General features: G+C 41.6%; 6 non-coding genes across 6 annotated transcripts; all 6 read right to left on the bottom strand.

Annotated features, from left to right (window-relative positions):
* Positions 1-17,399: 17,399 nt before the first annotated feature.
* trnat-ugu lies at positions 17,400-17,471 on the bottom strand. Its single transcript has one exon. It is a non-coding gene; the product is annotated as a tRNA-Thr (tRNA).
* A 1,145-nt stretch (positions 17,472-18,616) lies between these two features.
* On the bottom strand, positions 18,617-18,688 carry trnat-cgu. Its single transcript has one exon. It is a non-coding gene; the product is annotated as a tRNA-Thr (tRNA).
* Positions 18,689-19,156: 468 nt separating this feature from the next.
* Positions 19,157-19,228, bottom strand: trnaa-ugc. The gene has a single exon. It is a non-coding gene; the product is annotated as a tRNA-Ala (tRNA).
* A 1,143-nt stretch (positions 19,229-20,371) lies between these two features.
* On the bottom strand, positions 20,372-20,443 carry trnat-cgu. Its single transcript has one exon. It is a non-coding gene; the product is annotated as a tRNA-Thr (tRNA).
* A 468-nt stretch (positions 20,444-20,911) lies between these two features.
* On the bottom strand, positions 20,912-20,983 carry trnaa-ugc. Its single transcript has one exon. It is a non-coding gene; the product is annotated as a tRNA-Ala (tRNA).
* Positions 20,984-22,126: 1,143 nt separating this feature from the next.
* Positions 22,127-22,198, bottom strand: trnat-cgu. The gene has a single exon. It is a non-coding gene; the product is annotated as a tRNA-Thr (tRNA).
* Positions 22,199-22,858: the final 660 nt, after the last annotated feature.

Here is a 22,858-nt window from a genome sequence, read left to right as displayed (position 1 = left end):
CTGTAATTAGCTCGCCATCAACTTGGAAATAATTATATTTTTGTGAGTTTATTTTCCTGTAATAATTAATAAAAATTAGCTAAAGTTAAGACGCTGTCAGCTATGATATGGTCATTAATTGAACAGGCTAGCCAGCTAACTTAATGTTAGCTAGCTAACAAGCTAGAAACAAACCAAAACATTGTTTAGAAAGTTGCTTTTAGTTTCCTGGTTTGCTGGATTGACAAATCCTAAATTCATTTTTAACAGATGGGTTACTTGGTGTTAAAATACACCAGTTATGCTATTTTGGACGACCAGGCGGCTGATGTCATGCAGCCTGTCGTTTTTGTGTTTATACTTTTTCATAGCGACAAGTTTTATGTCGGACGACAATAGAATGTTCATGATGTCACTCTGACAACTGTCTATGTTGATAGAAGTAGTATAAACCAGCCTTTAGTCTTGAAATCTTTGGTTGTTTAGCACATGGCCTCACATGTGAATCCTTAAAGAGATGGGTGGGGCTAAGGCTTAAGAGGGTGTGAACGATGCTGAATGGGTGTAGACAAAGAAGAGCTCTCCATTAGGTGTACGAAAACATTTAAGAGCCATTTTCTCAAAAGTGCGGTTACAAATGTATTAACTATCAAAGCAGAATTACTTTCCCATTGTTCCTCAACTGTTGACTCAGCTGTTGCCAGAAAATGTAATGTACATTTCTCTACCATAAGCCAGTGTCAGTAAGTCCAACCTGACTCACACTGCAGACCACGTGTAACCACACCAGCTCCAGACCTCCACATCCGACTTCTTCACCTGTGGGATCATCTGAAACCAGCCACTCGGACAGTTGATAAAACTGAAACTGAAACGGTAATATCCAAGATGACGTAGCAGTCAGACGTCTTTGTCCTTCGTCTTGTCGTGTCCCATGTATATATCTTTTTATATATTTTTCTTCTCATATCTTTTTTATATTTTTCTAAACCTCAACTTCAAAATACTCTCCTGCAACCCGCCTCACCCAATGTGCTGTGGATCTGTTTTTTCTAAAGTATTTTTATTTACCTCGGAACCAGAATCCCCCAACAGAAGCTAGCCAGCTCACTAGCTACTAGCTAGTAGTCAGCTAACCACTGTTAGCGGTCATCAGCTAACCTTTAGCTCGGAAAGCTCTCGCTAGTTTGTACAATGCCACTCACATCAGAGCATACCGGACCTATTTTCTCTCCATGTCCCTGGATTCCTACCACAAGCTCTGAACCTTTTCACCTGGATCATCACAGCTAACTCAATGAAATCCGAGTGACTACTCCTGGCTAACGTCTGTCCCGAAGCAAGCCCCAATTAGCCTGGAGCTAGCCCCTGCTAGGTCCAGTCTCCCGGCTAGCTAAAGAGCCCCATCAGCCACTCCTGGGCTACAATACCCGGACCCCTTCTACTGCCGGTACGGGGCACGGAACCCCGCCGATCCTTCACGACTGGACTACGACGTAATCTGCTCGAAGGGGTACTCAACTGGGCCCCTACGTCGCGACGTCCCCTGAATGCCCATCTGCTAGCCCGCTAGCTGTCTAGAGCATATTGGACTGTTAGCTGAATAGATCCATCGGCCAATTTCTTGGGCCACTATACCTATTTTGCCAATTGGACTTGGACCCCTCTGCTACTCGGAACCCTACTAATCCATCACGACTGGTCTATCGACGTCACCGCACGCGGAGGCTAAATCAGACTTTCCTCCGTCGCAACGTCCCTCTAAGGCCCTTCTGCTAGCTTGCTAGCCCCGGTCTGCTAGCTGTCTGAATCGCCGTGTCTCCAGCCAGCCCAACAACTCACTGGACCCCTATGATCACTCGTCTACGCATGCCTCTCCCTAATATCAATATGCCCTGTCCATTACTGTATTGGTTAGTGTTGAAGGAATTTATTTCCTATATGTTCATTAACCTATTTAATTATACAAAGCAAACACTCTGTCCATTTATAAGAATTTGTAAGATCCTTATTTGCATAAAATAGACATAGACCCATGTCCAAATTAATCAATAGTGTTTATTCTCGAGAGTACTCTGACATGCATATACAAAACATTTTCTTTTTATCCCTTCTTTTACTAACGCACATACATACACACTAATCTGGATTATCTCCTGAAGCCTTTTACCAGTTTATTACCCCTTAGCTGACAGTTCCAGCCCCCCCCCCCCCCCCCCCCCCCAGATATGGAAAACCTGGAGGGGGGCTCTCCCTGTCTCCTCTTATCTTCACAGAGTTATAGCTGGGTCGGTTCAAACATAGTTTAATGATCCACAGAGTTTTCTTTAAGCACACACACAGACATTCCTTTCTAACCCCTCCCTAACAAATAATCCCAATGGTTAACTTCTTATGGCTGAAGGGGCAGTATTGAGTAGCTTGGATGAAAGGTGCCCATATCAAACGGCCTGCTCCTCAGTCATAGTTCCTAATATTTGCACATTATTATTAGTATTGGATAGAAAACACTCTAAAGTTTCTAAAACTGTTTGAATTATGTCTGTGAGATGTTTTGTTCTGTTGTTATATTTCTATGTGTTTGGCCTAGTATGGTTCTCAATCAGAGGCAGGTGTCAGTCGTTGTCTCTGATTGGGAGCCATATTAACTTCTACTTCATCCCAATCCCGGATTCGGGAGCACCCCCATCAGTAAAAAAGCTGACTAGCATAGCCTAGCATAGCGTCACAAGTAAATACTAGCATCTAAATATCATTAAATCACAAGTCCAAGACACCAGATGAAAGATACACATCTTGTGAATCCAGCCATCATTTCTGATTTTTAAAATGTTTTACAGGGAAGACACAATATGTAAATCTATTAGCTAACCACGATAGCAAAAGACACAACTTTTTTTTCCCACCATTTTTTTCCTGCATAGGTAGCTATCACAATTTCGACCAAATAAAGATATAAATAGCCACTAACCAAGAAACAACTTCATCAGATGACAGTCTGATAACATATTTATTGTATAGCATATGTTTTGTTAGAAAAATGTGCATATTTCAGGTATAAATCATAGTTTACCATTGCAACCACCATCACAACTCTCACCAAAGCAACTAGAATAACTACAGAGACCATCGTGTATTGCCTAAATACTCATCATAAAACATTTCTGAAAAATACACAGCGTACAGCAAATGAAAGACAAAGATCTTGTGAATCCAGCCAATATTTCAGATTTTTTAAGTGTTTTACAGCGAAAACACAATATAGCATTATATTAGCTTACTACAATAGCCAACCACACAACAGCATTGATTCAGGCCAACAATAGCGATAACGAATAAACCAGCAAAAGATATTAATTTTTTCACTAACCTTCTCAAACTTCTTCAGATGACAGTCCTATAACATCATATTACACAATACATATAGAGTTTGTTCGAAAATGTGCATATTTAGCGGCACAAATCGTGGTTATACAATGAGAAAAGTAGCCAAGCTGCCAACAATATGTCGGGAGAAATCTTGGGAGAGGCACCTAATCTAATCAGTAACTAATCCTAAACTTGACTAAAAAATACAGGTTGGACAGCAAATGAAAGATACATTAGTTCTTAATGCAATCGCTGTGTTAGATTTTTAAAATTAACGTTACTACGACATACAGCGTGCGTTAAAGCGAGACCGCACCGAAATTAATGGCGGAATATGAGTTTTACATTTTTCAACAGAACAACGAATTAACATCATAAATAGTTCTTACTTTTTGATGAGCTCCCATCAGAATCTTGGGCAAGTTGTCCTTTGTCCAGAAGAATCGTTGCTCGGTTGTAGAATGTAGTCTTCAACGTTGGAATTAGCAGTAAACATTAGCCATGTGGCAAAGACGTGTCCAACTCACTATAACGCAGCACTAATAAATATCCGAAAATCGCAATATACTGATATAAACTGATATAACTCGGTTTAAAATAACAACATTATGATGTCTTTAACACCTATATCGAATAAAAACAGAGCCGGATATATCTAAGGGCTATAACGGGAATTTCCAATTTTCCGACCTAAACGGCAACCGGGACCCCAACTGGATATGACTTCGAAGCAACTTTTCCAACTGTTTTTCACCCCGGCAGTTGTTGATTCCCTTGTTTGCAATACTAACAAGTATGGGGCTAGGAAGCAAGCAGGAAAGAAACAGACATTTTCTGCTACCTTTCACTGGTAATTTACATGGGGCTGGTGAAGTTCAAAACCCTAAAGGATTACTGGAAAACATCCGAACTCTATCAACTGCCTTTCCCCCCCACTGTCATGTCCTCTACAAGGTTTTTAAATATCTCACGGGTGCTGCACATCAGTGACCCAGAAGTTGATGAGGAGAATGACAGGAGGAGAGGCACCGCACGGTTTGACAGGCTCTGCAAAGTCAAACCTCTCTACCACAGCATGGTTGAGGCTTGCAAGACCCATTTTCAGCCCGCACAGAACTTGTCCATAGATGAAAGGATGGTAGCCTCAAAGGCCAGAATTGGCCTAAAACAATACATGCGTAACAAGCCAACTAAGTGGGGTTACAAGCTGTTTGTTTTGGCTGATTCTGTGTGTGCATACACATGCAATTTTTTTGTCTATGAGGGGAAGAACACTTGTGCGACTGGTAAGGGACTTAGCTATGACTCTGTGATGGCGTTATTGGATTTCCAACTGCTGGGGAAGGGCTACAAACTCTTTGTGGACAACTTTTACACAAGCCCTACCCTGTTTGCAGACCTGAGGAAGCGGGAGGTGTGGGCTTGTGGCACTATTCGGACCAACAGAGTGGGCTTTCCAAAGACAAAGGTAAATGACATGCCTAAGCGGGCTGAGCGGGGTACCATGCGATGGATCCGTGAAGATGGCCTGCTGTTTGTGAAGTGGATGGACACTCGAGATGTGGTGATGTGTTCCACTATTCACAAGTCATTCAATGGTGACCATGTCAGTAGGCGTGTAAAAGATGCTTTGGGTGCTTGGACCAACAAAAATGTCCCCATTCCTGCAGCCATCAAGGACTACAACAAGAGCATGGGAGGTGTAGACCTATCAGACGCACTGATAGGGTACTATAATGTTCTTCATAAAACCAAGAAGTGGTACAAAACATTGTTTTACCACTTCATTGACATTGCTGTGGTGAATTCCTTCATCCTGCAGAAGGAAATGGCGAAGAGCTGTGGACAGCCCCCCATCACACAGCTAGCCTTCAGGGAGCTGCTCATCAAGGAGCTTGCTGCCTATCGCACAAAGCCCACTGCATCACGCTCTGCCCCCTCTACCTCTGCCCCCTCTACCTCTGCCCCCTCTACCTCTGCCCCCTCTACTCCTGCCTCCAGTGGTGTTCATATGCCACAGTTCATTACTGCAGGCATGACTGTGCCTCATGGACAAAAGGCCACAGCATGGAGGCGTCGTTGTGTTCTGTGTCACATGAAGTCCCCCATCACCTGCACCACGTGTTCAGTTTGTCTCTGCTTTACCTCAGAAAGAGACTGCTATGGGACATGGCACAGGCAGCAAAATATTGTGTAGAGGACTTCTAAAGGCTCTACCCCTGTTTTTTTTTTTTTTTTTTTTCTAATATTTTTTTAAACATTTTTCTAATTTTTTTTGTGTGTTTAGAATTGCTTTTTGATATGTTGTATATAGTTATTTGCACTGTTGTATATAGTTATAGGTCATTTCACCAATTCGGCCACTTGGGTACATTTGGGCAACTTGTGTGGGACACCTGGGTGACTTCATGCTAAATGTCATGTAGCTCACCCATTCCTGAAGTTATCAGTCTAAAACTTTGCACAACCACAGTTGCCCTCTTGTGTTGTCCATCTAAATTGTCCCCAGCATCCTATCTAACTGTTTGGCTATTCCAGTACATGTGAAAGATGATGCTACAACAATAAAAAACAGAAAACGTATGTTTATTACCTTGTATTATCTTCTACCAGATCTATTGTGTTATATTCTCCTACATTCAATTCACATTTCCACAAACTTCAGAATGTTTCCTTTCAAATGATACCAAGAATATACATATCCTTGCTTCTGGAGCTGAGCTACAGGCAGTTAGATTAGGGTATGTCTTCAGGCGGAAATTGAGAACAAGGGTTGCAGCCATAAAAGGTTAATCCAATCCATATTTATTTTTATTGTCAACCATCAATATAATGTAGTGGTTAAGTCTTCACCTATTTGATCCATATTTTTGTATTAATCTGTAACTTCCCTGACGATGCCAATAGCATCCAACTAAACTCCCATCCTGGTCAAAACTCCTCCTGAAACTCCTCCTATAACTGGCCTCTGATGACTAACTCGAACTGGTTTGACCAATAACCCCTGGTCGCAATTTCCTGACCACCTTTTTGGTAGTTTCTGTAGTATACATCCTTTGCTGGTATGAGCCCACCCTACATCAGTTATAGGTGCTGTGAGGTTAAGAATTGTCTCCTGTACTTCCAAACCTAACTCCGTCACATTAACGATTACCTTTTAGCCATTCAAATCATCTAATTTCTCGGTGCCATCCTTGTATCTTTAACACTGGCACTCATCAGAAGTTAAAGTGAACCGAGGTGGGTTGGCCGAGTACTTCCATCTGGCCATCCCAATCCCTGTACAGTTATTTGCTTTCCTAGGTAATTGTGTAATGTTTACCTTAAATCCTACATCTTGATCCTCTTTGACTCCTTATTTTGTTAGTCACTTATCAGTGAATTATATAGTTGATCTTTTACTTCTTATCAATGACAATGGCGTCATATAACTAGTACCTCCAGGTGGTTGATTTGGATAGTCAGAAAGGTTTCAGAGACTAGAATGCAGCTCAGAGCCCCTACTCTTCCCAAAAACCGCCAACCCTCTCCTGCCCTTAGTCGGTCTGCTAGGTACCATCCCATACTCACACTTCTTCATAGTGTGGAACTGTCGGGGTAGGAAATCTTCATTTAAGGAGGTAACCCCCGGACCTTATTGGTTCTCGGTTCTTCTCCTAACTCTATGTGTGATCAGCAGTGCTTATATGGGTACATACCTTCTTGCAGTGGGTAACGTGGACCCAAGTAACTCTCTCAGCTATTCTAATGGCTAAGGCGGTGGTTTAGCATAACCTGGTATGGGCCTTCTCAATGGCCTGCATCCCGTCTCTTCTCCTCAGCGTCTATTCTCCTCAGGGACTGGTTGGATTGAGTGAATAACCTTCTCCTGTCATTCACCTGTTGGACACAACATCTTGGACATACGGGTTTGGTTAACAAACAGTCTCCTCCTGTCATTCACCTGTTGGACACAACATCTTGGACATACGGGTTTGGTTAACAAACAGTCTCCTCCTGTCATTCACCTGTTGGACACAACATCTTGGACATACGGGTTTGGTTAACAAACAGTCTCCTCCTGTCATTCACCTGTTGGACACAACATCTTGGACATACGGGTTTGGTTAACAAACATTTTACTGTGTTCTATCTGATTATAACTTCAACTTCTATGCAAACTTGTTAGCTAGAAAATATATTTTTTTATTAGTTTATTATCCAATAGGCCATAATATAATAAAGAATGTCGATCTAGCTGGTCTTCCGTAATATACTTGAGACAGTAGATCTAGCTGGTCTGCCATAACATAATTCAGACAGTAGATCTAGCTGGTCTGTCATAATACAATAGAGACAGTAACTCTAGCTGGTCTTTTGTCATATAATAGAGACAGTAGATCAGGCTGGTCTGTTATAATATAATAGAGACAGTAGATCTACCTGGTATGTCATAATATAAAAGAGACAGTAGATCAGGCTGGTCTGTCATAATATAATAGAGACAGTAGATCTAGCTGGTATGTCATAATATAAAAGAGACAGTAGATCAGGCTGGTCTGTCATAATATAATAGAGACAGTAGATCTAGCTGGTATGTCATAATATAAAAGAGACAGTAGATCAGGCTGGTCTGTCATAATATAATAGAGACAGTAGAGGTAGCTGGTCTGTCATAACATAATTCAGACAGTAGATCTAGCTGGTCTGTCATAATACAATAGAGACAGTAACTCTAGCTGGTCTTTTGTCATATAATAGAGACAGTAGATCAGGCTGGTCTGTTATAATATAATAGAGACAGTAGATCTACCTGGTATGTCATAATATAAAAGAGACAGTAGATCAGGCTGGTCTGTCATAATATAATAGAGACAGTAGATCTAGCTGGTATGTCATAATATAAAAGAGACAGTAGATCAGGCTGGTCTGTCATAATATAATAGAGACAGTAGAGGTAGCTGGTCTGTCATAAAATAATTGAGACAGTAGATCTAGCTGGTCTGTCATCACATAAAAGAGACAGTAGATCAGGCTGGTCTGTTATAATATAATAGAGACAGTAGATCTACCTGGTATGTCATAATATAAAAGAGACAGTAGATCAGGCTGGTCTGTCATAATATAATAGAGACAGTCGATCAGGCTGGTCTGTCATAATATAATAGAGACATTAGATCTAGCTGTTCTGTCATAATTTAATAGAGACTGTAGATCTAGCTGTTCTGTCATAATATAATAGAGACTGTAGATCTAGCTGGTCTGTCATAATATAATAGAGACATTAGATCTAGCTGGTCTGTCATAATTTAATAGAGACTGTAGATCTAGCTGGTCTGTCATAATATAAAAGAGACAGTAGATCAGGCTGGTCTGTCATAATTTAATAGAGACAGTATATCTAGCTGGTCTGTGATAATATTAGTGAGACAGTAGATCTAGCTGGTCTGTGATAATATTAGTGAGGCAGTAGATCTAGCTGGTCTGTCCTAATATAATAGAGACAGTAAATCTAGCTGGTCTTTCATCGTATAATAGAGACAGTAGATCTAGCTGGTCTCTCATAACATAATAGAGATAGTAGATCTAGCTGGTCTGTGATATTATTAGTGAGGCAATAGATCTAGCTGGTCTGTCCTAATATAATAGAGACAGTAGATCTAGCTGGTCTGTCATAAAATAAGAGGCAGTAGATCTACCTGGTCTGTCGTAATTTAATAGAGACAGTATATCTAGCTGGTCTGTGATAATATTAGTGAGACAGTAGATCTAGCTGGTCTGTGATAATATTAGTGAGGCAGTAGATCTAGCTGGTCTGTCCTAATATAATAGAGACAGTAAATCTAGCTGGTCTTTCATCGTATAATAGAGACAGTAGATCTAGCTGGTCTCTCATAACATAATAGAGATAGTAGATCTATCTGGTCTGTCGTAATTTAATAGAATTTAATAGAATCTTCATCCGAAGAGGAGGAGCAGGGATTGAACCAAAATGCAGCGTTGGAATATGACATACTGATTTATTGAACAAGACGAAAAAACACGAAAACACTTTAACAAACTACAAAACAACAAACGACGTAGACGCACCTGAACATAAGAACTTACATATAACGAAGAACGCATGAAACAGGAACAGACTACATAAACCGAACAAACGAACAAACAAACCGAAAACAGTCCCGTGTGGCGCAACGTACACAGACACAGGAGACAACCACCCACAAACAAACAGTGTGAAAACACCTACCTTAATATGGCTCTCAATCAGAGGAAATGAAAACCACCTGCCTCTAATTGAGAGCCATATCAGGTCACCCTTAACAAACATAGAAACACACAACATAGACTACCCACCCAAACTCACGCCCTGACCGTCAAACACATACAAAATAACAGAAAACCGGTCAGGAACGTGACATAACCCCCCCCTCAAGGTGCGTACTCCGAACGCACCACCAAAAGTCTAGGGGAGGGTCTGGGTGGGCGTCTGACCACGGTGGTGGCTCAGGCTCAGGGCGAGGTCCCCACCCCACCATAGTCAATCCCAGCTTACGTCTCCCCCTCAGAATGACCACCCTCTTACTCCACCCACCTAATTTAAGGGGCAACACCAAGATAAAGGACAGCTCCGGGACAAGGTAGCTCAGGACAGAGAGGTAGCTCAGGACAGAGGGATAGCTCAGGATAGAGAGGTAGCTCAGGATAGAGAGGTAGCTCAGGATAGAGGGGCAACTCCGGACTGAAGGGCAGCTCCGGACAGAGAGACAGCTCTGGACTGAGGGGCAGTTCTGGATAAATAACAGCTCCGGCCTGAGGAGCTGCTCATGGCTGGCCGACGACTCTGGACGCTCATGGCTGGCCGACGGCTCTGGACGCTCATGGCTGGCCGATGGCTCTGGACGCTCATGGCTGGCCGACGGCTCTGGACGCTCATGGCTGGCCGACGGCTCTGGACGCTCATGGCTGGCCGACGGCTCTGGACGCTCATGGCTGGCCGACGGCTCTGGACGCTCATGGCTGGCCGACGGCTCTGGACGCTCATGGCTGGCCGACGGCTCTGGACGCTCATGGCTGGCCGACGGCTCTGGACGCTCATGGCTGGCCGGCGGCTCTGGCAGATCCTGTCTGGTTGGCGGCTCTGGCAGATCCTGTCTGGTTGGCGGCTCTGGCAGATCCTGTCTGGTTGGCGGCTCTGGCAGATCCTGTCTGGTTGGCGGCTCTGGCAGATCCTGTCTGGTTGGCGGCTCTGGCAGATCCTGACTGACAAATGGCTCTAGCGGCTCCTGACTGACTAACGGCTCTGACGGCTCGGGACAGACGGGCGGCTCTAATGGCTCGGGACAGACGGATGGCTCAGACGGCACTGGGCAGACGGATGGCTCAGATGGCGCTGGGGAGACGGATGGCTCAGATGGCGCTGGGGAGACGGATGGCTCAGATGGCGCTGGGGAGACGGATGGCTCAGATGGCGCTGGGGAGACGGATGGCTCAGATGGCGCTGGGGAGACGGATGGCTCAGATGGCGCTGGGGAGACGGATGGCTCTGGCCGGATGAGGCGCACTGTAGGCCTGGTGCGTGGTGCCGGAACTGGAGGCACCGGGCTAAGGACACGCACCTTCAGGCTAGTGCGGGGAGCAGGGACAGGGCACACTGACCTCTCGAAGCGCACTATAGGCCTGGTGCGTGGTACCGGAACTGGTGGTACCGGGCTAAGGGCATGCACCTCAGGGCGAGTGCGGGGAGAAGGAACAGTGCGTACAGGGCTCTGGAGACGCACAGGTGGCTTAGTGCGTGGTGCCGGAACTGGAGGCACTGGGCTGGAGACACGCACCATAGGGCGAGTGCGTGGAGGAGGAACAGGGCTCTGAAAACGCACTGGAAGCCTGGTGCGTGGTGTAGGCACTGGTGGTACTAGGCTGGGGCGGGAAGGTGGCGCCGGAAATACCGGACCGTGTAGGCGTACTGGCTCCCTTGAGCACTGAGCCTGCCCAACCTTACCTGGTTGTATGCTCCCCGTCGCCTGACCAGTGCGGGGAGGTGGAATAACCCGCACCGGGCTATGTAGGTGAACCGGGGACACCATGCGTAAGGCTGGTGCCATGTAAGCCGGCCCAAGAAGACGTACTGGTGGCCAGATATGTAGAGCCGGCTTCATGGCACTTGGCTCAATGCTCAATCTAGCCCTACCAGTGCGGGGAGGTGGAATAACCCGCACCAGGCTATGCACACGTACAGGAGACACCGTGCGCTCTACTGCGTAACACGGTGTCTGCCCGTACTCCCGCTCTCCACGGTTAGCCTGGGAAGTGGGCGCAGGTCTCCTACCTGCCCTAGACCCACTACCTCTTAGCCCCCCCCCAAGAAATTTTTGGGGTTTCTTCTCGGGCTTCCTTGCTAGCCGCGTACCTTCATATCTGCGATTTTGAGCTTCATTCTCCGGCTTCCAGCCACGTCTCTTTGCTGCCTCCTCATACCACCGCTCCTGGGCTCTCGCTGCTTCCATCTCCTCACGAGCGCGGCGATATTCCCCAATATGAGCCCAGTGTCCCTTTCCCTCCAATATTTCATCCCATGTCCAGGATTCCTGTGTAGCAGGCCACTGCTCGAATTCACGCCGCTTGGTTCTGGTGTGGTGGGTGGTTCTGTAACGGCTTTCCTCCTCCTCTTCATCCGAAGAGGAGGAGCAGGGATTGAACCAAAATGCAGCGTTGGAATATGACATACTGATTTATTGAACAAGACGAAAAAACACGAAAACACTTTAACAAACTACAAAACAACAAACGACGTAGACGCACCTGAACATAAGAACTTACATATAACGAAGAACGCATGAAACAGGAACAGACTACATAAACCGAACAAACGAACAAACAAACCGAAAACAGTCCCGTGTGGCGCAATGTACACAGACACAGGAGACAACCACCCACAAACAAACAGTGTGAAAACACCTACCTTAATATGGCTCTCAATCAGAGGAAATGAAAACCACCTGCCTCTAATTGAGAGCCATATCAGGTCACCCTTAACAAACATAGAAACACACAACATAGACTACCCACCCAAACTCACGCCCTGACCGTCAAACACATACAAAATAACAGAAAACCGGTCAGGAACGTGACAGGTATGTCATAATATAGTAGAGACAGTAAATCTAGCTGGTCTTTCGTAATATAATTGAGACAGTAGATCTAGTGTGTCTGTCATATTATAATAGAGACAGTAGATGTAGCTGGTCTGTCATATAATAATTGAGACAGTAGTTCTAGCTGGTCTGACATAATGTAATATAGACAGTAGATGTAGCTGGTCTGTCACAAAATAATTGAGACAGTATAAATCTACTTCATCACCCTCCCGGATCCGGGATCCTCCTCATCAGAAAAGCTGACTAGCATTGCATAGCATAGCGCCACAAGTAAATAATAGCATATAAATATCATGAAATCACAAGTCCAATACAGCAAATGAAAGATAAACATCTTGTGAATCCAGCCATCATTTCCGATTTTTAAAATGTTTTACAGCAAAAACACAATATATATTTCTATTAGCTAACCACAATAGCCAAACACACAACCGCATATTTTCACTATGTTTCCACCGCATAGGTAGCTTTCACAAAACCGACAAAATAGAGATAAAATTCATCACTAACCTTGAACAACTTGATCAGATGACAGTCGTATAACATGTTATACAATACATTTATGTTTTGTTCGAAAATGTGCATATTTGAGGTATAAATCATAGTTTTACATTGCAGCCACCATCAAAAATAGCACCAAAGCAGCCAGAATAATAACTACAGAGAGCAACGTGAAATACAGAAATACTCATCATAAAACATTTATGAAAAATACATGGTGTACAGCAAATGAAAGATAAACATCTTGTGAATCCAGCCAATATTTCCGATTTTTTTACAGCGAAAACACAATATAGAATTATATTAGCTTACCACAATAGCCAAACACACAACGCCATTTATTCACCGCTAACATAGCTTTCACAAAACCCACAAATAGAGATAAAATGAATCACAAACCTTTGAACTATTTCATCAGATGACAGTCTTATAACATCATGTTATACAATACATTTATGTTTTGTTCGAAAATGTGCATATTTAGAGCTGCAAATCATGGTTATACATTGTGAATAGATAGCAACATTTCCCCAGAATGTCCGGAGATATTTTGGACACTCACCTAATCTGACCAAAGAACTCATCATAAACTTTACATAAAAATACTTGTTGTATGGCAAATGAAAGATACACTGGTTCTTAATGCAACCGCTGTGTTAGATTTTTAAAAATAACTTTACCACAACATACAGCTTGGGTTATTGTGAGACAGCGCTCACCAACACGGCGGAGAATAGGCATCAACATATTACACAGAAATACGAAATAACATCATAAATGTATCTTACTTTTGCTGAGCTTCCATCAGAATGTTGTACAAGGAGTCCTATTTCCAGAATAAATCGTTGTTTGGTTTTAGAATATCCATTTCTTCTGTCGAATTAGCAACCTTGGCTAGCATTGTGGATCGAACATTCCCATCCTCTCTTGGCGCAAAGAACAGAAAACTGCAAAAGTCCCAATAAACGTTGAATAAACTGAAAAAACCTACTTTATGATGTTTTTCTCATATGTATCAAATAAAATCAGAGCCGGAGATATTCGCCGTGTATACCGAACGCTTTTCAGAAGACAATGTCGAGGTCCCCAGCGCGCCGTCGAAGACAAAGAAAATACCGGACCTGTCACTCCAAAATCTCTTATTCGGCCTCAGATCAAGCTAGACACCCCATTCAACCTTCCACTGCCTGTTGACATCTAGTGGAAGGCGTATGAAGTGCATACATATCGACAAATAAAAGCCAGTTGAATAGGCAGGCCCTGAAACAGAGCCTCGTTTTCAGATTTTTCACTTCCTGTATGGAAGTTTGCTGCCAAATGAGTTCTGTTTTACTCACAGATATAATTCACAGTTTTAGAAACTTGAGAGTTTTCTATACAATAGTAAAAAATAATATGCATATTGTATGATCTAGAACAGAGTACGAGGCCGTTTAATTTGGGCACGATTTTTTCCAAAGTGAAAACAGCGCCCCCCTATTGACAAGAAGATAACTAGCTGGTCTGTCGTAATATAATAGAGACAGTAGTTCTAGCTGGTCTGTCATAATATAATAGAGACAGTAGATCTAGCTGGTCTGTCATAATATAATAGAGACAGTAGATCTAGCTGGTCTGTCGTAATATAATAGAGACAGTAGATCTACCTGGTCTGTCATAATATAATAGAGACAGTAGATCTAGCTGGTCTGTCGTAATATAATAGAGACAGTAGATCTACCTGGTCTGTCATAATATAATAGAGACAGTAGATCTAGCTGGTCTGTCGTAATATAATAGAGACAGTAGATCTACCTGGTCTGTCGTAATATAATAGAGACAGTAGATCTAGCTGGTCTGTCGTAATATAATAGAGACAGTAGATCTAGCTGGTCTGTCATAATATAATAGAGACAGTAGATCTAGCTGGTCTGTCATAATATAATAGAGACAGTATATCTAGCTGGTCTGTCATAATATAATAGAGACAGTATATCTAGCTGGTCTGTCGTAATATAATAGAGACAGTAGATCTAGCTGGTCTGTCGTAATATAATAGAGACAGTAGATCTAGCTGGTCTGTCATAATATAATTGAGACAGTAGATCTATCTGGTCTGTCATAATATAATAGAGACAGTAGATCTAGCTGGTCTGTCATAATATAATAGAGACAGTATATCTAGCTGGTCTTTCATAATATAATAAAGAAAGTTGATCTAGCTGGTCTGTCATAAAATAGTAGAGACAGTAGATCTAGCTGGTCTGTGATAATATTAGTGAGGCAGTAGATCTAGCTGGTCTGTCCTAATATAATAGAGACAGTAAATCTAGCTGGTCTTTCATCGTATAATAGAGACAGTAGATCTAGCTGGTCTGTCATAATATAAAAGAGACAGTAGATCTATCTGGTCTGTCGTTTTTAATAGAGACAGTATATCTAGCTGGTCTTTCAAAATATATTAAAGACAGTAGATGTAGCTGGACTGTCCTAATATAATAGAGATAATAGATCTAACTGGTCTCTCATAATATAATTGAGACAGTAGTTCTAGTTGGTCTGTCATAATATAATAGAGACAGTAGATCTAGCTGGTCTGTCATAATATAATAGAAGCAGTAGATCTAGCTGGTCTGTCGTAATTTAATAGAGACAGTAGATATAGCTGGTCTGTTGTAATATAATAAAGACAGTAGATGTAGCTGGACTGTCATAATATAATAGAGATAATAGATCTAACTGGTCTGTCATAATATAATATAAGCAGTAGATCTAGCTGGTCTGTCATAATATAATTGAGACAGTAGATCTAGTTGGTTTGTCATAATATAAATGAGACAGTAGATCTAGCAGCTCTGTCATAATATATTAGAGACTGTAGATTTAGCTGGTCTGTCATAATATAGTAGAGAAGGTAGATCTAGCTTGTATGTTATAATAAACTAGAGAAGGTAGATCTAGCTGGTCTGCCGTAATTCGACTGAGACAGTAGATCTAGCTGGTCTGCCATAATATAACTGAGAGTAAATATATCTGGTCTTTCGTAATATAATTGAGACAGTAAATCTAGCTGGTCTTCCGTAAAATAACTGAGACAGTAGATCTAGCTGATCTGTCATAATATAATAGAGACAGTAGATGTAGCTGGTTTGTCATAAAATAATTGAGACGGTATATCTATCTGGTCTGTCGTAATATAATAGAGACAATAGATATAGCTGGTCTGTAGTAATATGTTTGAGTCAGTAGATGTAGCTTGTCTGCCATAATATAATTTATACAGTAGATCTAGCTGGTCTCTCATAAAATAATAAAGACAGTAGATCTAGCTGGTCTGTCATAATATAATACAGACAGTAGATGTAGCTGGTCTTTCATAAAATAGTAGAGACAGTAGATCAAGCTGGTATGTCATAATATAGTAGAGACAGTAAATCTAGCTGGTCTTTCGTAATATAATTGAGACAGTAGTTCTAGCTTTTCTGTCATAATTTAATAGAGACAGTAGATCTAGCAGGTCTATCACAATATATTAGATACTGTAGATGTAGCTGGTCTGTCATAATGTTGTAGAGATAGTAAATGTAGCTGGTCTTTCGTAATATATTTGAGATAGTAGATCTAGCTGGTATGTCATAATATAAAAAAGACAGTAGATCTAATAGGTCTGTCATAATATAACAGAGACAGTAGTTCTAGCTGGTCTACTATAATGTAATATAGACAGTAGATGTAGCTGGTCTGTCACAAAATAATTGAGACAGTATATCTAGCTGGTCTTTCATAATATAATAAAGAATGTAGATATAGCTGGTCTGTCATAATATAATAGATAATAGATCTAACTGGTCTGTCATAAAATAGTAGAGACAGTAGATCTAGCTGGTCTGCCATAACATAATTGAGACAGTAGATCTAGCTGGTCTGTGATAATATTAGTGAGGCAGTAGATCTAGCTGGTCTCTCATAACAATATATATCAATATATATCAACATTCTGGAAAGTAGTAGTTGTGTAAATGTGAATTTGGCACACAAATAAACTCAGTGGAGAATCTTGGGATTGAACAGAGGACCTCAAACATATACAGCATGCACTCCCCCTCTGAGCTTCCATCCCATTTCATTTGCTGAGAAAATGGAATATTAATTCAATATACTTTTTATATACACCACTCCATTGAAACTACAATGAAATGATAGCAGCAATTCTTAAAACAGTTACGGACAGGGATCGAACACATGAACTTCAGTTTTTGAAAATTATGCCATAAAAGTTGGCAACCATGCCACTTCTGTTCTATAAATGTGCGAACAGGGATTGAAGGCATGTTCTTCAGATTACAAGACCAAATGATTAAGCACATCTCTGTTTCCTGCTAAGAATTTCAACATTCTGGAAAGTAGGTTTTGGGTTAATGCAAAAACTTACATTGGAGAAGCTGGGGAGTGAACCCAGGACCTCATACATACAAAGCATGCGCTCTTCCACTGAGCTACATCCCCTTTCTGGGAAATATGAAAATGTTTATTTTTTTGTATTATTTCACCTTTATTTTACCAGGAAAGCTTGTGGAGAACAAGTTCTCATTTACAACTGCGACCTGGCTAAGATAAAGCAAAGCAGTGCAACACAAACAACAACACAGAGTTACACATTTAGAATAAACAAATGTACAGTCAATTACATAATAGTAGAAAAAAAAGAATGTCTATACATAGTGTTTGCAAATGTCGTGAGGAGGTAAGGCAATAAATAGGCCATAGTAGCGAATGAATTACAATTTAGCAAATTAACACTGGTGTGATAGATGAGCAGATGATGTGCAAGTAGAAATACTGGTGTGCAAAAGAGCAGAAAGTAAATAAAAACAAAATGGGGATGAGGTAGGTAGATTGGGTGGGCTATTTACAGATGGGCTATGTACAGCTGCAGTGATCGGTTAGCTGCTCAGATAGCTGATGTTTAAAGTTAGTGAGGGAAATATAAGTCTCCATCCAGCTTCAGCGATTTTTGCAATTCGTTCCAGTCATTGGCAGCAGAGAACTGGAAGGAAAGGCGGCCAAAGGAGGTGTTGGCTTTGGGGATGACCAGTGAGATATACCTGCTGGAGCGCGTGCTACGGGTGGGTGTTGTTATCGTGACCAGTGAGCTGAGATAAGGCGGAGCTTGACCTAGCATAGACTTATAGATGACCTGGAGCCAGTGGGTCTGGCGTGACGAATATGTAACGAGGGCCAGCCGACTAGAGCATACAGGTCGCAGTGAACATATCAATACAATTGACTCTTTCTTTACACTGTTCTAATGAAAGTACATTTCCATAATATCAGCTATCTTCCGTAAACGTCGAACAAGGATTGAACCCATGTGCTTCAGTTGACAAAAACAGATGACTTAGCACATCTATTTCCTTCTTAGAATGTCAACATTGTGGAAAGTGGGAGTTGTGCAAAAGCTAATTTAACAACTAAATAGACTCGGCAGAGAAGTTGGGGATTAACTTTGGACCGCATACATGTTAAGTATTGGCTCTACCGTAGAGACACATCCCCTTACTATAATAGTTGTGATGCCATATTGAAAAACTTGCTTTTCCTACAGTGCTCCAATGAGAGTACATTTTAATGGTATCAGATGTCTTTCATAAAGGCACGGATGGGATTTGAACCCATGATCTTCGGTTTACGAGACCGACGCCTTACCACTTGGCCACCATGCCTATCTATACAGCAATATATATCAACATTCTGGAAAGTAGTAGTTGTGTAAATGTGAATTTGGCACACAAATAAACTCAGTGGAGAATCTTGGGATTGAACCGAGGACCTCAAACATATATAGCATGCACTCCCCCTCTGAGCTTCCATCCCATTTCATTTGCTGAGAAAATGCAATATTAATACAATATACTTTTTATATACACCACTCCATTGAAACTACAATGAAATGATAGCAGCAATTCTTAAAACAGGTACGGACAGGGATCGAACACATGAACTTCAGTTTTTGAAAATGATGCCATAAAAGTTGGCAACCATGCTGCCACTTCTGTTCTATAAATGTGCGAACAGGGATTGAACGCATGTTCTTCAGATTACAAGACCAAATGATTTAGCACATCTCTGTTTCCTGGTTAGATTTTCAACATTCTGGAAAGTAGGTATTGGGTCAATGCAAAAATGTCCATTGGAGAAGCTGGGGATTGAACCCAGGACCTCATACATGCAAAGCATGCGCTCTACCACTGAGCTACATCCCCTTCCTGGAAATAAAATGTTTCTTTTTTTGTATTATTTCACCTTTATTTTACCAGGAAAGCTAGTGGAGAACAAGTTCTCATTTACAACTGCGACCTGGCTAAGATAAAGCAAAGCAGTGCAACACAAACAACAACACTGAGTTACACATTTAGAATAAACAAACGTACAGTCAATTACATAATAGTAGAAAAAAAACTATGTCTATACATAGTGTTTGTAAATGTCGTGAGGAGGTAAGGCAATAAATGGACCATAGTAGCGAATGAATTAAAATTTAGCAAATTAACACTGGTGTGATAGATGAGCAGATGATGATGTGCAAGTAGAAATACTGGTGTGCAAAAGAGCAGAAAGTAAATAAAAACAAAATGGGGAAGAGGTAGTAGATTGGGTGGGCTATTTACAGATGGGCTATGTACAGCTGCAGTGATCGGATAGCTGCTCAGATAGCTGATGTTTAAAGTTAGTGAGGGAAATATAAGTCTCCATCCAGCTTCAGCGATTTTTGCAATTCGTTCCAGTCATTGGCAGCAGAGAACTGGAAGGAAAGGCGGCCAAAGGAGGTGTTGGCTTTGGGGATGACCAGTGAGATATACCTGCTGGAGCGCGTGCTACGGGTGGGTGTTGTTATCGTGACCAGTGAGCTGAGATAAGGCGGAGATTGACCTAGCATAGACTTATAGATGACCTGGAGCCAGTGGGTCTGGCGTGACGAATATGTAACGAGGGCCAGCCGACTAGAGCATACAGGTCGCAGTGAACATATCAATACAATTGACTCTTTCTTTACACTGTTCTAATGAAAGTACATTTCCATAATATCAGCTATCTTCCGTAAACGTCGAACAAGGATTGAACCCATGTGCTTCAGTTGACAAAAACAGATGACTTAGCACATCTATTTCCTTCTTAGAATGTCAACATTGTGGAAAGTGGGAGTTGTGCAAAAGCTAATTTAACAACTAAATAGACTCGGCAGAGAAGTTGGGGATTAACTTTGGACCGCATACATGTTAAGTATTGGCTCTACCGTAGAGACACATCCCCTTACTATAATAGTTGTGATGCCATATTGAAAAACTTGCTTTTCCTACAGTGCTCCAATGAGAGTACATTTTAATGGTATCAGATGTCTTTCATAAAGGCACGGATGGGATTTGAACCCATGATCTTCGGTTTACGAGACCGACGCCTTACCACTTGGCCACCATGCCTATCTATACAGCAATATATATCAACATTCTGGAAAGTAGTAGTTGTGTAAATGTGAATTTGGCACACAAATAAACTCAGTGGAGAATCTTGGGATTGAACCGAGGACCTCAAACATATATAGCATGCACTCCCCCTCTGAGCTTCCATCCCATTTCATTTGCTGAGAAAATGCAATATTAATACAATATACTTTTTATATACACCACTCCATTGAAACTACAATGAAATGATAGCAGCAATTCTTAAAACAGGTACGGACAGGGATCGAACACATGAACTTCAGTTTTTGAAAATGATGCCATAAAAGTTGGCAACCATGCTGCCACTTCTGTTCTATAAATGTGCGAACAGGGATTGAACGCATGTTCTTCAGATTACAAGACCAAATGATTTAGCACATCTCTGTTTCCTGGTTAGATTTTCAACATTCTGGAAAGTAGGTATTGGGTCAATGCAAAAATGTCCATTGGAGAAGCTGGGGATTGAACCCAGGACCTCATACATGCAAAGCATGCGCTCTACCACTGAGCTACATCCCCTTCCTGGAAATAAAATGTTTCTTTTTTTGTATTATTTCACCTTTATTTTACCAGGAAAGCTAGTGGAGAACAAGTTCTCATTTACAACTGCGACCTGGCTAAGATAAAGCAAAGCAGTGCAACACAAACAACAACACTGAGTTACACATTTAGAATAAACAAACGTACAGTCAATTACATAATAGTAGAAAAAAAACTATGTCTATACATAGTGTTTGTAAATGTCGTGAGGAGGTAAGGCAATAAATGGACCATAGTAGCGAATGAATTAAAATTTAGCAAATTAACACTGGTGTGATAGATGAGCAGATGATGATGTGCAAGTAGAAATACTGGTGTGCAAAAGAGCAGAAAGTAAATAAAAACAAAATGGGGAAGAGGTAGTAGATTGGGTGGGCTATTTACAGATGGGCTATGTACAGCTGCAGTGATCGGATAGCTGCTCAGATAGCTGATGTTTAAAGTTAGTGAGGGAAATATAAGTCTCCATCCAGCTTCAGCGATTTTTGCAATTCGTTCCAGTCATTGGCAGCAGAGAACTGGAAGGAAAGGCGGCCAAAGGAGGTGTTGGCTTTGGGGATGACCAGTGAGATATACCTGCTGGAGCGCGTGCTACGGGTGGGTGTTGTTATCGTGACCAGTGAGCTGAGATAAGGCGGAGATTGACCTAGCATAGACTTATAGATGACCTGGAGCCAGTGGGTCTGGCGTGACGAATATGTAACGAGGGCCAGCCGACTAGAGCATACAGGTCGCAGTGAACATATCAATACAATTGACTCTTTCTTTACACTGTTCTAATGAAAGTACATTTCCATAATATCAGCTATCTTCCGTAAACGTCGAACAAGGATTGAACCCATGTGCTTCAGTTGACAAAAACAGATGACTTAGCACATCTATTTCCTTCTTAGAATGTCAACATTGTGGAAAGTGGGAGTTGTGCAAAAGCTAATTTAACAACTAAATAGACTCGGCAGAGAAGTTGGGGATTAACTTTGGACCGCATACATGTTAAGTATTGGCTCTACCGTAGAGACACATCCCCTTACTATAATAGTTGTGATGCCATATTGAAAAACTTGCTTTTCCTACAGTGCTCCAATGAGAGTACATTTTAATGGTATCAGATGTCTTTCATAAAGGCACGGATGGGATTTGAACCCATGATCTTCGGTTTACGAGACCGACGCCTTACCACTTGGCCACCATGCCTATCTATACAGCAATATATATCAACATTCTGGAAAGTAGTAGTTGTGTAAATGTGAATTTGGCACACAAATAAACTCAGTGGAGAATCTTGGGATTGAACCGAGGACCTCAAACATATATAGCATGCACTCCCCCTCTGAGCTTCCATCCCATTTCATTTGCTGAGAAAATGCAATATTAATACAATATACTTTTTATATACACCACTCCATTGAAACTACAATGAAATGATAGCAGCAATTCTTAAAACAGGTACGGACAGGGATCGAACACATGAACTTCAGTTTTTGAAATTGATGCCATAAATGTTGGCAACCATGCTGCCACTTCTGTTCTATAAATGTGCGAACAGGGATTGAACGCATGTTCTTCAGATTACAAGACCAAATGATTTAGCACATCTCTGTTTCCTGGTTAGATTTTCAACATTCTGGAAAGTAGGTATTGGGTCAATGCAAAAATGTACATTGGAGAAGCTGGGGATTGAACCCAAAACCTCATACATGCAAAGCATGCGCTCTACCACTGAGCTACATCCCCTTCCGGGAAAGAAATTTTTTCTTATTTTGTATTATTTCACCTTTATTTTACCAGGAAAGCTACTGGAGAACAAGTTCTCATTTACAACTGCGACCTGGCTAAGATAAAGCAAAGCAGCGC

The sequence above is a fragment of the Salvelinus namaycush genome, unplaced genomic scaffold (assembly GCF_016432855.1).
Source record: "Salvelinus namaycush isolate Seneca unplaced genomic scaffold, SaNama_1.0 Scaffold1032, whole genome shotgun sequence".
NCBI classification, from domain to species: Eukaryota; Metazoa; Chordata; class Actinopteri; order Salmoniformes; family Salmonidae; genus Salvelinus; species Salvelinus namaycush.
Note: the sequence above shows the minus strand (reverse complement) of the source record. Positions and strands in the feature narration are given on the sequence as shown.